The following is a 16,096-nucleotide window of genomic DNA, read 5'->3' as shown; positions in this document are numbered from 1 at the left end:
CGTAATCACTGCATACAGCAACAGGTTGTATGTTGTTGACAAATCGACACACCATAGCATCATTACAAATTAAATCAGACCCATACATGTTAAGCACACGCTCATAAGATACACCATTTTGCACATGATATAAAAAAATACACAATGTTGACCGCATGTGATGGAGAAGTCGTTCTGCACTTGTTTTCCTGAATATAAAACAGTGGAACAGTTTTTTAGAAGAAACATCTTTATTGCTGGGGGAAAACTGTCTAACGAGTGACCAAAACTATCAAAAAATAACCGCGTCTGTCTCTCGAAATATAAACAGCAAGCCAATGTTCCCCGGGCATCGTAGAAGGGTGGGTGTTTACAATACTCATAGCAGGGAGTCTTTGAAGCCGTTCAGTGGTTAGCTGATCATAGGCTAACACGCCTAGGAAATGTGTGTTTTTATTGATAATGCTGCCGATCACGGCTGATAGTTCTATAGTGTTCATGACCGTTTTTGTCTCAATAGTAGTCCAAGAGCACCTGTCTCATGTTAGATATTTCAATGACTGAATCAAATACCGAATAACACAAGAGGTTCACTGTACGGGGTAGTGGATTTCTGAAACGGGTTTCCAATCTCACGTTCCCTGTTTTAATTAACGACACATTCCCTGAATGTCCTTCGTCAGCTTCCAGATTGAAACAGAATAAAGTGTAGCCGTTACCAAAGTCCGCACGCGTAATAGCTAAAGATCTATCCTTTAAATGTCTTCCTGTGGTTTGTATCAGCTGGTAAAATTCTCTGGTATAGTGTTTTCTCTGGAAATTGGGCTGGAATGGTTTAGCAGGATAAGCCTGACTATCAGCATATAAAGACATAAATTCTATATCGCAGTTTTCAAAATGAAATGGATTACGCTGGTAGGAGCCAGTGTATGCTTCATTGTCTATAAATGCAATGATCACAAATTTAGGTATCCTACCCATAAATAAATTGTCATTTGTTGATATTCTAGCCCCTGCAGGTATGGAGAAGGTCTTTAAAGACACTCTGTCTACCGTGTATTTTGCGTTTGCATGGTGCAATGCCTTGCTGTGTGCAAGTCTGACGGTCGGTGATACACTAACTTTCTTGACAAAGAGACTGGCTGAGACAATTTTAACTCTGTATGCATTGGCATCCGCTGTCATGAGAGCAAATTCGTCTTTAGAGCGCACAAATTTCAGTGACAGGTCGATTCCATTAAGTAACAGTTTTTCTTGAAAAAACAGGTCTGCATGTACTGGTGCAATCAATTCAACAATACTGCTATTTGCTGTGTAGCCACCTCTGGTCACCAGGCCCTGGTTCTCTCCTTCTATAGATGTGTCATTCATGTGTGATGATGTATCCTTACAGAATAACCCGGTGCTGAACTGTGTGTCTAAAGTGTCCTTATTATAATTGATAAGACATTCTATCACACCTCTGTATGGATATGTGTTGGATGATTGACTAATGAGCCGGTCTCCCAAATTAACATCAACTTGACTAAATATGCTGCATCCAGGATAATTAATAAATCCTACATTAGCGTCCCTAGCCAGGTTTGAGCCATCAGCGTTTGTGATTCTCACACGTGTGTAGATATATGAGTCATTTAGATCCAGGTAATCTTCACCGGACGATGAGATGTAAAACTCGATCGGCCCTCCATCAGTGATTGCAGATACAGGTGGGATTTCGATAAATGTACTTTTCTCAATGCTAGTCTGTGTGTAGGGAACAGTAAACAGGTCCAGCTCTGTTTTTACACATTCTCCAGAATGACTGTGTAACAGTGCCATTTAGAATATGTCAAACGCTGCAGTTTTAGAACGACTGGTTCTGGGTCTTTTCACTCTGCGTGGCGGTGTCCGTTTGCTAGCTCTCCTGCTAGGTTTTGTGGTTTTACGCTTTTTAGACAACGGTTGCCCTGGGGGTGGGGTCTTAGATGGTCTGGGCGTATACACATACAATCCGCTACCGTCCTGCTTAGTGGTTGAGGGTCTGGTTATGTTGGTTATGACATCAGACACTATGCCCGATGCGGCTGTTTTTAGGTGTGGTTTGACTATGCTAACTCCTTTTTTAAACAGTGGTACAGCAAATCTAAACAAGCTGCGGAACAAACCACCCAGCCCTGACCCATATTGCGTACTGGTCCCAACATACCCTCCGAGCTCTCCACCAGCCTGTGATAAGTAGTATTTTACATATTTTGAGTCATCAGTGTTGTAGACGGCCATCCTTTTTTTCAAAAATGGTGGGTTATCGGTCGGAAGTGTAACTTGACAAACACCTTGCCGTATAAAAAGGGTATGTGTTGATTTCGATCGTCTTTCAAATCAATTTCTATGTCGTCGATCAATGTCTTTGACACAGGTGTGTAGTGTGGGCTGTCAAATTGTAGAATAGGCAAGCGGCGGTCATCGTCCGTGATATTTATAGCTCTTAATAGCCTCGCGTGGGCGTCACCCACAAGCTGGTAATCAACGATATCTGCATAAATAAAGATGTTATATTTTCCCCCGTATATGTCTGCGGGGTGCGGGGCATATGTGTTTTTATAATGAAGTACAAACGGCTCTCCTGTTTCGAATCCTAGGATTTCCGCCAGTCTCCCTCTAAATGTGAGAATAGTGCCCCTAGGTCCCATAACACAGGCATGGTTAGTAACTGTGTTGTATTGCATTTTAAGGTCTCCAGTGGTTTGGTACTGCTGACATTTAAAATTAAATTCTTTTATTATCTGTTCCACAGATGCATAATGACCCACAGACAGTTCGATCATGGTTACGGCGATGGTTCCATCTTTGACTGGGTCATGAATTTCCACTTGCGAATCTGATTGTGGAAAAGACATCCATATGCGTGGGTACTGTATCTCTATAACAGCAACCTCATACGGCTGATCCAAAACGATAGGTTTTGCTAGCTTTGTTCTAAAATTAGATATCTTATTACCCGGGTAAACATGCGCCGAAGCATTCGAGAAGAGGCTTACATAGAAGCCTGCATTGTTGTTGTTCTTTTTATTCATGCTTTCTCCGTCTATGCTCAGTGTTGAATGAATGTGTGTAGAGCTGCGTCACCTGAGTTAATTACGCCTCAACGATGTCTTTTTCTGGAATCCACGAATTAAAGCTGTCGGGCCATCCTAGCCATTTCACTAGCACATGCTTTTTCCGACCCACTTTTTTTCTAGCCAATATGTTTTCAATTTTAAATGTTTTGTTTTCATCAACAACCACACGTTGTATCTCAGGCTCATAAAATGACCCTTTCAATACCTCTCCTGCTAGATCCGCTAGTCTGTACACTGGGGGCTGTCTCCCTATACGTTCCTTGACTGTGAAAATCTCATCGGTGTAGGTCTGCTCGTATCCTTTTCGAAACTTTCCTCTCAGTTTTGATATTCGTACAGTGTCGCCAATATTAAATTTAAAGCACAGTTCCCTCTGAGGCCTCGTTTTGTACAGCGCGTTAAACACCGACTTCTCATTATCCTTATTCACCTCTGCCGGAGCCATTTGGATAGATCTGTGATAAGCATTGTTATATGCTTGTGTGAGATCTGGTATGACATCTACATATCTCCGGGAGTTGGCTGATGTTAAGTACTTCCACATTCTACCCTTGAAGCTACGATTGAATCTCTCGACAATACTGCATTTAACCTCGCTAGCTGTTGAGAAATGTTTGATATTATATCGCTCCATTAGGTGTTTAAAGGTTGTATTATAAAACTCTTTGCCTTCATCTGTTTGTAGTTTCACAGGGATCCTGCCCTCACTAAGTATATCCTCAAAAGCAGCTGATACAACATTCGCTGTCTTGTTTGTTAGGCATCTAACCCATGCGTATTTTGAGAATACATCTATACATGTTAGCAGATATCTCACATTATCATTATCTGACACATATTCACACATGTCAACCAGATCGGCTTGAAACTGTTTGTCGATCCCTGTCACCAATACTCTATTTCTGGGGAAATGGATCCTCACAGGTTTATGGAGTGTGTAAGTGTCGTCTTGTTCTAAATAATGTTTGACCTGAGATATTGGAGGTGTTACACCTGATGCCTCCCCTGCCGCTATACGTAGCTTATTTAAACTGGCCAACCCCGCAGGATGGGCTGGATCATGATATATTTTATGCAATGTGCTTTCCATGACTGTACAAACCACAAATGACTAAGAAGTTGGTGTTAACACGTCTTTTTATTTAATTTTCACACAGACACAATCACAGACAATGGATACTTGAACAGCACACATTAAACCAGGTGTCTCCCACCCCAGTAGTTTCCAATCATGCGGAGCATGGCTGGTTTAACACGTCGGGCGCAAGTACTTGCTTCTAGCAGGTCCACAATGTTGTCATTAATGGCGCATACTATATTTCGCTCTGATCTCAGTTCACACATGAGGTGTTCTGCAACTCTGCGGATTTGTGTTCCAGTCCCATCTGTGGTGTTTGAGCGTACAAACAGCTGGATGGCTGGGATGAATCGGTCAGTCTTGAGCCTTATCATCACATCGTCATAGTAGGTGTCGAAGAAATACTCAGACAATTCCTGCAAGCAGCTGTGTTGCACCTGACTGGGGTGGCCTGTTTGGCATCCGTAACATGTCTCTTGTAGAAACTCATTCAGCGCCAACATCAACAGGTGGAGAGTTGCGAGTTTGATGTCGATTACAGTTTCCTCCCACAGGTCTGATATGAGGGGGTCCTGTGAGCATGATGGTGAGGGTGGTGGAGTCTGGGGGGTCGGGATTAGCAGCCCTATTGATGGTGACTCTGACAGGTCCCACGACGGCGAGTCATTCTCTGTAAAATGAAAACCACAAGCTCTTAATTTGTCACATAGATACACACGCAACCCCACACACACACCCCTCACATTAAACCTACCAGTTTATTGTTTAGTTGTCGGAAGGTCTTATGATTTTAGGTTTGCACAGGGTAGCAGGCAAACCAGTCTTCGGACAACTCGCCAGATCGTCAAAAACAAGGCGTTTTCTAATACTCTCGTACGCAGTGTTGAGTCTGTCCCTCTTGATCGCGTCGTCAATCTGGCTAAACAGACGCGACAAACCTCTCCAGTCGCACCACTGTATAAAAAACAAGTCCTTAAACCATCTTGTGCGCTCTTCAAGGTTTAGAGGGTAAGGATTTAACCTCCAGTTTTCAAGCCCTCTGGAAGCAATAAGACTATCCCTGTCATCACATGCACTGAGAAAAATAAAGTCTTCAGGGTTGCGATTGAAACGATCAGCCTCAACCCTGTAAAGCTCAGGGCCTGATGCACTGTTCCACTGGGAAACATACAGCACCTCTGGGAAGCCCACATTGTCCAGGTCCGCACACACTACGGTCCGGAAGAGCTTCCAGTTTTTGGTAGAGATGCTTTGGGGTTCCCCCCAAAACAATCCCTCGCCACAATCTACACCAAGCACAACTGTCCCTTCGGTATATTTAATGGTATACACATACCCTTCAGCGCCGCGATATTCTAACTTAAATACAGTCCCATCTACGGCATTTTCACAGCGTTGCTTTTTACGTTGAGGACCCCGGCTGCATACTCCTGTAGACATACCTAGAGCGGCTGTGGCATGGGCGATGTCCTGGCTGGGTGTCATGGTTGATACAGATGGTATTCTGTGCTCCTTAGGTCGGTGAGTCGTTGGGGTCCTTAGCGCGATGTGTCTGTGCTCCTTAGGCCGTGGCGGTGATGGTCTTAGAATGTGAAAGGATCACTTTTATACCTATATAACCTAAGCCATCCCACTAGGAGGAGTCGATACCGCCCAGAGGGTGTGTTTTCACACCTGAACGCGCATGCGCCGAGCACATCTGAACGCGCATGCGCACACGCACGAATCCGACCAAACGGGGTGGGAGGTGTGGGGTGGGGGGTGAGGGGGGTGGGGGGGTGGGGGGGGGGGGGGTGGGGGGGGCAAAAAAAGTGCAGGTGTATTACTACTCCTGTGTTTTCATTTAACAATATATTAACTGAAACATTTTCTCTTACTTATGGAAACAATTACCTTGGAAAATGGATTTTAACCTAATGCATGGTTCAAGCCGTAAAATGTTCTGTCCTCTCTGCTTTGGTATGCACTTGTGCTGACATTTTTAAAATGCAATTCCTATTTTATTTTATTTCATGTGACCAAGTACGCATATGAGGGCTTACCTGTGGGAGGGTATGCCTAGTCAAATGTGAGTTTTATATCCTAGGTGTCATTTCCTGTATCACTTCTTGCATGTGCAAACTAGTGATGTGCATCTGTGTGTGGAAGATATAAGCCTGAGAAGAGAAAGGAAGGATTTCTCCCCTTCACTGCTCCACCTGGTTTAGCTATGGGTTTTGTGAATTACATCTCTACTCTCGGTCTACCTCTTGGCTGTGCAAAGGATTCCTAACTCCATACCAATTAGGCTCCTAATCCAGCTGACACTGGCATTCACTAGACTGAGGACCAGATAAAATCAAGAGCTTACTTTGGGTTTGAGGTGGTGGGGCAGTCGGGAATTGGGTTGGAAACAATCAGAGGAAATAAAATGAAAAAATGTCTGGGATGATGAAGTCAGCAATAATAACACTTTCACACTTTCACCGTTTGGTCTGAAAAAAGTAGATGGACAGTAATGCTCTCTCTCTCTCTCTCTCTCTCTCTCTCTCTCTCTCTCTCTTCTCAGGGTTATTTTTGCATTGATGACTCAACAGACAAAATCAGCTGCATAATAGAGGACTGATTTATTTCCCCAATCTGCTTTCTATTCAATCAATACACAGAAAATTTGATTTTTAGAAATAATGTTCTAGATAATGAGACCAAGACAAAAAAAGAAAAGTAAACCCTTAAAGGAATACTCTGACATTTTGGCGAAATAAGCAAGATTTACTGGGAATTAGATGAGAAGATCAATGTTATTCTCTTTGTTCTGAGATTGGCCAGTGATTGCAGAGGGACCACTACAATCAACACTGGTTACATGGATAAGGGAGACAAACAGGCATGTATGGTATTAAAAACCGAATACCAAGAGAGAACTCAGTTCACTGACTCATACACCATTCAATTCTATTTCTATGTTTTGTGACCAAAAAAACTGGCCTGAAAGTCCTCCTTTTGGATCCCTAGTGTCATTATTGCAATTTGAAGAAAATTGTATTTCTTGTTTTATAGCATTTGTTAAAATTGTGCATGAGAAGCCAGCATTCTAATTTCTAGTGGGCCAAAACGGAAGGAACTATAGTATTATTTATTATAATTTCATCAGTGCAGGCTTCAGGTGCCCCACTGTTTTCTTTTGGACAAAACTTACTCACCAAAACTGTGTATTCTAGAAATTATCCTGAGTGTAATTCCTTCCTCAAAACATTGTGTCATAATTTTCTTGCTGTGGCTCGTGCAGCATTGGTATCATATGTTGCCACCACCTATGGATGAGTGGGAGAGAGACACAAAAAAACACACATCTGGTGCACGTACATGGTATAAATAAAAAGCTGGCTCACACAGAAAAAACTGTTTTATAGTGCCACGGGAGGTCAGAAATTCAACCCCAGACTTTACCTGTGGTCTTAAAAACAAGGTTTAAAATATCTGTGGCCCAGCCAGCCAGAACACTGCAAGAGAATGCCCTGCCAATACCTTCAGCTTTCTCCATCTGTCATGTACCCATTGCCTCGCAGGCTGAAGTAGTCCCTTGAGAGTATCCTTGTCATTTCTTCCCTCTTCTCAGGTCTGCACTAAGCCAGGTTAAACTTCAGCATTGAATCTTTAGTCTTGTTCGCAAGCACATAATTTTTTATGTATACCTTTGAGCAACAGACAAAAGTGTAAATATTGGCACTACAGAAGAAGAAATTAAGCATGAGTTTGATTATCATGAGAGAAGTGACAATTTGCTTTTTGGATTTAATTAACAAGCACGACAGCAGATGCAGAAAATTAGTTTTTAAAATCAAACTCTTTTTAAGTGGATATGTTTCAGCCAGGGATCAGGCAGACAATCGGGTCCTGTACTTGCCATTATCTGTTCTCATTCACCATTACTAGAATGGTGAGTGTGCATTGTCTGGATAAAGGTTTTTGCAGTACAAGAGTCAACACTAAAAAGCATTACTTTAGCAGTAATATCTTGTTTCTCTTTATGTTTTGCATTGATCACTTCCCCTACTACATTAAAACCAATGATAGGATCATCTGCGACATTCAGATAATTTGAAACAAATACAGGCACTAGAAAACCATCATTAGAGTCCTTTGACCCAGTAAGTTATCCAACCCACAAATGATATCTCAGTCCGAACTGAAGCAAGTCCATTAAGTGGTACTGGGCCTAGGAGTTCATCTATAGCTCTCATAGTGCTCACACACACAAACTGCACCCTTTTTGGCTCCTACCTCAAAGCACACTGTGCGCTGTCGATCTTACGTGCTGCACAATAATGTTTAATATTTAGTATTTACTGTTATATTCCCATATATCATCGTGATGTTGTTTATTGTATTGCTCTCGTTTTCTTCTGCTTGTTTTCTTTTTTCTTTCTCAACAGGTGATCCAGGTGATTGATATATGTAATTTTTTTTTTGTCTGCTTATTTAGTTGGTTTTTGTTTTTTTGCCCTTTATCCCCGTCCCTCTTCTCCGCTGTTTTCCCCCCTCTTCCTTTCTCCCTTTTCTTTTCCTCATTCAAGTCTGTCCCGTATCTAGCAAGTGAAAATAAAAAAATAAAAAAATAAATAAAATAAACAAAAGATTAATCAAATAGACCATTACGGCAAGGCTGGGATGGTCAGTTTGGTAAAGTAAATCCGTTGGGCATCTTTCCTCGCCTTTAGACAATAATTCTGAACGAACCAAACGGGACAGGCCAAAAAAAAAAAGAATAATAAATCCGATAAAATAATAAACATAGCGAAAACAATAAAATATAGGTAAATACTAGGGGTGCAACGATACACAAAATTCACGGTTCGGTTCAGTTCGATACTTTGGTGTCACGGTTCGATATTTTTTCGATACAAAAAAAAAAAGTTCATGCCTTTTTAATTTGTCATTTATTAAATTTTCACGGCACATTCTGCACCATATCTCTGTGCATTCATCATTTGTTTGAAGCCAGCTCACCTCCTGCAACCACTTTTCCGAGAATACGCGCTTCTTTTGTGGTTCGGACTCCTTCTGACATTTCTTTGGAGGTGGAGGAACACCAAAGTAACTGCTTAAAGGAGCTTCTTCGACATCTTTAAGAGTTCTAAACAAATGTCTGTCCTCCTCCTGAAAATCTTATGTACGCAAACACGCGTTGCAACTTCTTATCTTGTGCGCGTTTTTTATTTTGACAGGGAATGCGCACCTGCGGACCACTTATGTGCAGCCCTGGTTATTTAGCTCGTCATATTGCAGCCACAGAAATTCTTTTGTCCATGAAACCATAAAGCTGCACTTTCTTTTTGCCTTATAGTCTGATTTGTCATAACTTTTCCGTTTTGTGGTAAGCTTTTCTTTGGCTGTCACTTCTTCACCCTGACCTGTCTTATTTGGCTCAGCAGAACTAAAATATATATCCTGCTGCTTTTACACACGCACTAACATAACGCTCAGCGATTCTCTGCGCGATCAACCTCTCACATGTTTAAACTTGCTGCGGAGATTTCACTTGCCATGTTTGCATAGTAAGCTAACGATTGATAAGACTATGTCAGAGGAATTGGTGCGCAAATTATCATCACTCACCAATCAGTGCTGTCGCTCTCTATACACAGTTCACGCGATTGCAAAGTGAAAGCAAAAAACAAGCGCAAATTCAAACGCGATTTCAATATGTCACATATTGACAGTGGCTCACCGATGCCAATGACATAATTACCCAGCTACATTTCCGAAAGAATGCAAAAGCATTGACATATATTTTTCCTTCCTACGATAGGCCGACGGGCAGGGCAGAGAGATTTTGGTAGCCCGTGCGTGGGGCTGGACGGCCAACACGTTAACGAGCTAACTGCGCTAACACACTAGTTCCCACCAATGTAATTGAGCATTGCTGGCACATCCAACATACTGTTTTACTTTAGTCCATGACACGCTTACCTTCAGGGTCATACTTCACATGAAAACCAAAATAGTTCCAAAGGCCAGATCTGAATGAGGGTGGGGGAGGTTCAATTTGCCATGTTGCAAGGAGAGCTTAACTTCTGTCTGGCTAGCTTGCGCTGCGCTCAGTGGATCTGTGTTCGACTACTCCGCCTAGGCTGCACTGTCGAGCGCAGATCCACTGAGCGCTCAACACAGACAGCACCGTCAGAAGGAAAGTTGATCAAATAAATTAAAAATTTTGTATTGTTCGATACATATGCGTACCGAACCGAAAGCACTGTATCGAACGGTTCAATATCGATACGAGTATCGTTGCACCCCTAGTAAATACAAGTCAGTTAACCACTGAGTCAAAAGCCAGTGAAAAAAAATGCATTTTCAATCTGGATTTAAAAACCAGCACTGATGTCGATTGCCTAATGTGAAGAGGAAGATTATTCCAAAGCTTAGGAGCCACGATAGAGAACGCTCTGTCTCCTCTCAGTTTCAGCTGTGATTTGGGGACTGAGAGCAATAGCTACTCAGCTGACCGGAGCGAACGAGTGGGGACATCGGGCTTCAGCAAATCAAACAAATATGCAGGTGCCAGACCATTTAAAGATTTAAAAACCAATAAAAGTGCAGGGAGGTCAATCCAAGCGTGAGGTTATAAAAGCATGGATAACAGTCTCTAAGTCATGCCTTGAAAGAAAAGGTTTAACCTTCTACAGACACCTGAGTTGATAGAATGACGATTTCACCACCCCATTCACGTGGCCATCAAAGGTAAGTGCAGAGTCGATTTTTAACCCAAGATTGGTAATCGACCTCTTCAGGTGAGGGGTCAGAGCAGCAAGGTCAACATCAGGGATATCAGAGGAACGATTCGAGCCAAACAGAATTGCTTCTGTTTTACGTTCATTAAAATTTAAAAAGTTTTGAGCCATCCATGACTTAACATTACTAAGGCAATCAAGCAGGAGTCTAATTGGGGAGCTATCAGAATGACTGAAAGGAAAATAAAGCTGGCAATCATCAGCATATAAATGAAATGAAACTTTGTGTTTACGAAAGATTGCACCCAGTGGCCCAAGAATAGATCCCTGTGGTACACCCCATGGCAGAGGGGCCACAGAGGACAATGACGAGCCCAACTTAACACAGAAGCTCCTGTTTGAGAGATATGATTTTATCCACAGGAGTGCCAAGCCAGAAATGCCCATACTGTCATGATCCTGGGTCATTTTGACCCAGCGTTTGTTTTGTCCCTGCCAGAGGCCCGCGCGCCTGCTGGTTCTGTTTTGTCCCTGCCAGAGACCCGCCCGCCTGCTGGTTCAGCCCTGTGTGTGCCAGGGGCCCCTGTGCCCGCTGGTTCTGTGACTGTTTTCGCTGGGGGGTCCGGGGAGCCGGTCCAGCCATCACCGTCGCCTGCAGCGCCACCACCTGTGGGAACGTCATCCTCGCCTGCAGCAGCAGCCACATCATCCTCGGCTGCCCCAGCGTCCTCATCCACGCCTGCCCCAGCATCAGCTTCAGCGTCCTCATCCATGCCTGGTCCAGCGTCAGCTTCCGCCTCGCCTGATCCAGCGTCAGCTTCCGTCTGTGTTTCTCTGCGTTAGTTGGTATCTCTCCATGTCTCTCCCTGTTCCATCTCGTGTTCCTCTCCCCGTTGCGTGTTCCAGGTTTATTTGTTTTTCCCAGTTTAGGTTTGTGTCTTTGTGCAGTCCTCGCCACCCTCGTTTCTGTGTATATTTCACCATTTGTAAATAAAACGCTCACCTGCATCTAGCCGTTTCTTGCATCTTGGGTCCTCATTTAACTCCACCACACGACTGCTGCCCCAGCCGTGACACACACAATGCTGTAATCAAGAGATCAGCAGGTCGTGATCCACCGTGTCAAATGCAGCAATCATATCTAGTAGTATAAGTGCTACATGTTTACCACAGTCCGTTGCTACAAGAATATTGTTCATAACCTTTATGAGAGCTGTCTCTGTGCTATGAAATGGCTTAAAGCTGGACTGAAAAACTTCAAACATTTGAGAGTTGTTTAGATAATCCATCAGCTGAGTGTGAACAACCTTTTCCAAGATCTTACTCAGAAAAGGAAGTTTAGAGATGGGTCTAAAGTTTGGCATAACTGAAATATCTGAGCCTGGCTTCTTAAGTAAGGGGTGAATAACTGCATGCTTAAACTCGCTTGGTACTTGACCTGACAAGAGGCTGGTATTAATTAGGTTCAGAATATGTGGTCCGACAGTAGGAAACACCTTTTTTTAGAAAACAGGGATGAGCGACATCATTCGGAGAACCACACGGGTTAACAGTTAACACAAGCTTCTCTAGTTCAGGTAGAACAATTGGTTGGAAAGCAATAAGCAAATTCAAACAGGGAACATGCACAGCCGGGCCAACAGAAGATAAAGTGGAGGATCTCAAACTGGCAACCTTATCCACAAAGAAATTAAGAAACTTATTTCACATAACCTCAGAAGATTGCAAAAGAACATGATCCTCTGCATTCAGTACAGAATTAATGGTATCATACAAAACACGAGGGTTATGTGAATTAACAGCAATAAGTTGTGAAAAATGGGATTTTTTGGCGGTCTTTACTGTCCTCTGATAAGCTTTCCAGCTCATCTTAAGAGCTTCCAAAGAGACGTACAGCCTGTCCTTTTTCCATCGTCTTTCACATCTCCTACATTCTCTTTTAATGGCTCGAGTAAAATCGGCTAGCCAAGGACTGGCCTTCGGTTTACACTGCCTTAGAGGTGCAACAACATCAAGGGCAAATTTACAAACAGAGTCCAGATGAGATAGTAATCCATCTACGGAGGACGACTCACAGGGACTGGACACAAGTTGTTCAAATAGTGTTGAAAAATGCTCAGCAGTATCTGAGCCGAAGGCACGATAGCATCGCGTAGGTGCAGCCCGTTTAACAACAGGACTAAGAGGAACAACGTCAAATAAAATGGGCATATGGTCAGAGAATACAGCATCCTCCACATGTAAGTTACAGACAGATAACCCATATGATAACACCAAATCCAATGTGTGACCACGTTCTTGAGTGGCACATTTAACAGCTTGAACAAGATTAAAAGAGTTCACCAGGTCCATGAATTCCTTAGCCAGGGGCTTCCCTGGGCAACAGACGTGTATATTAAAATCACCAAGTAGCATCATCGTCAGCAAACCATTTGTTAGCAGTCAGGGCGCTGTAGAAAAGGAAATTCCATCTTTGCAAAGCTTATCAGCCTGACACATGCATAATTGCTCTAAAATCTCAGGGAAGACAGCAGAATTGACAGTTGACAACCACAGACAACCAAATGCTATTAACACCAGACATAGCACCTCAAATCACTATAGACTGTGGAAAACGTCACACTAGACTTTTATGCCTTGGATCTAAATGTCGAAGCTTTTCAATCAGGTCAGGCAAAGGAGAAAAGAAAAGGGAGGAAACAAAAATAAAAAGTGATGAATATTCCAGAGGCAGGAAGTAAAAAGTCATCAAACAAGAGACATGCATCAGAAGCAAGCAAAAGAAGTGGGAAAAGGAAATGAAGATCTCTGCTCAAGCAAAGCCAAGACAGGCAGTTTGAAACATGACTATGGCTCATATGTGCAGTGGCACTGATCAATTTTCAGCAAGAGAAAAGACACCAATTAGATTCTCATGTTTCCATCCAAGCCTGAAAATGTATCAGCAGATTTCATAAATGAAATAGAGTCCTAGAATGGGATTCAGAGGTTTATCTATACTGATATCACAGTGTTGCCATGCACACAGTATTTTCAAATACATATACAAGACAATACTGATTATGTCAGTATTTAAATATTTAATTTAACAAACATATGAGAAAGACTGCCTGTAATTAATTTTAAATAACATGCTCCCCCTTCCTCGGGTGGCAAATTCTCAGCTGCCCTCCAGTTTTTTTGTAAAATTTAATCTTGTTCAAAATATGACATTGATGAAATTGCTTCCCCATCTTACATCATTATAGCTCGTGTAGCTAGAATAATATACAAGCATATCAGATGCTCTCTCTTGCCTGAAGATGAACATTAGTGCCAGTTGGAGGAGTTGGAGCGTCTCCTTTCTGAGATGCTCCCCCCTGGCCTCCTGCTATTGTCAAGCTGGGTTTGCAGTGCCACTGGTGGGCTGAACACAGCTAAACAGAGTGCTGGGAGGCCACAGCAACAACCCACTCCATAACAACTGGCAGAAGAACACAATGCAGGAGACAGCTATTATTGTAGTGAAGGCCAAGAAACCACAAATCACATTCTAGTGTGTGAGCCATATCACTAAAAATGCTCAAATGGAAAGCTAGGATATATACTAATCTTAAAATAGAACAAATTTTAGAGATCATATACATTATGCATGAAAAGTAAAACTGTAAAGACTCCAAAAACAAGTGTTTTAGTAACGTGTCAGGCATGCCTCAAGAGCTTTGATAATAAACCTGCAACTAAAATCCTTGCCTGGACAAGCATATTCATTTTCTTTCAATTACCCAAACTTTAAAAACAAAATAAATGTAAAATGACACTACTTTTGGTGTTAATTTGAAACAGAAAAACCTCACATTACCTTGAATTAACATTTAACTCGAGTCATAACCTTTTCCTAACTTTAACAAAAGTGTCTCGACATGGTTCTGCAGTCAGTGTCCTGCACGTTGTACTGTATGTCCACCCGCTATCCCAACCATTTAGCTGCTACTCCAGTGCTATAGATAAATGTAAGATTTCTCACTGTTGCCTCTGTAAAATACTTTTAAAAGCACAAAGTATCGTACAGTATCGTAAGTACAAGTTCTGCAAAATTAGTACTGGAAATAAGTATAAGTATTGGAAATGCACAGTGCTTACAAAAATCAACTATTAAAACTGACATATGTGAACAAGGAGAAAAAACATATCAAATCCATTCTAACCTGAATGAACCAACAACAGTTCAATCATCTCAAATTCTTTGCAGTTTTATTCACACCACACCTGCTTTTTTGGACAGACACTCCAAGTCTGAATGATTGGACCAGACATCTGACAGTGATGAAGAAGAGAAATCATTAGTTTTTATGAACCAGTCTCTTTCTGGCAAAGCATAAAGCACATTGTTTGGCTTATGTTTTAAGATTTTCTTCACTTTCAAGGGAGAGACAACATTCACAGATGCAGTGACCATGTGGGGCTGCATGAAAGTACTTTCAGAAAACTCACCTTAGACTTTAAAATTTTATACAATCGCAACAAATGCTGTCGGGCTTTTGTTGTTAATTAATGAACTTTATGTTAACAATAGCTATGAGGATCGGTGCTTACAGCCATGAAATAATTGTAAGCCACAAATAGTTATTGTTTATTGTTATTGCAACTTAGGGTATATTTCTGGTACTTTGTCATCACTTAGTGTTCATAATTCATGTTCTGACATTTAAAGTTTGTCATAACCAGGCTTCACAGGATGGGAGGGAAAATCTACTGCTGTACTGATGCTGTAGGCACAGATGTCCATTCATCTGGCCTTTCGTTTGTCCTACTGAAACTCCCTGTCATTGGATCACAGCCCGAGTCATTTGTTACTGTAGTGTTTGCTGTGTGAAACCATGAAGCGTGACAGCCCATCTGGACTGAGCACAAATCAAAGAGCCCATAATACAGTAGACAGATGTTGTCCTCTGTTTGCCCATGCGTCTTTCTATGCTGATGTAGACAAATATTTGATTCCATTCACATATTCAGACTATGACAGGGACACATTTTGTTCTCAGACAAGGTTAAAATTGTTAATGTAATTGGCAAATTTCACACTCTAGACTCAGAACCAATAATGTTGATTATATTTCTATCTCAGTTATAATAGAGTCAAATTAAATTTAGGTATAATCCAAAATCTATAGTGGAAAAATGACACAAAAGAATTGGCACTGGAAGTCCCATTCTATTCATTAAATACAGCTAAGCAGTCAAAG

Source organism: Neolamprologus multifasciatus, chromosome 1 (assembly GCF_963576455.1).
Source record: "Neolamprologus multifasciatus chromosome 1, fNeoMul1.2, whole genome shotgun sequence".
NCBI lineage: Eukaryota > Metazoa > Chordata > Actinopteri > Cichliformes > Cichlidae > Neolamprologus > Neolamprologus multifasciatus.
Note: the sequence above shows the minus strand (reverse complement) of the source record.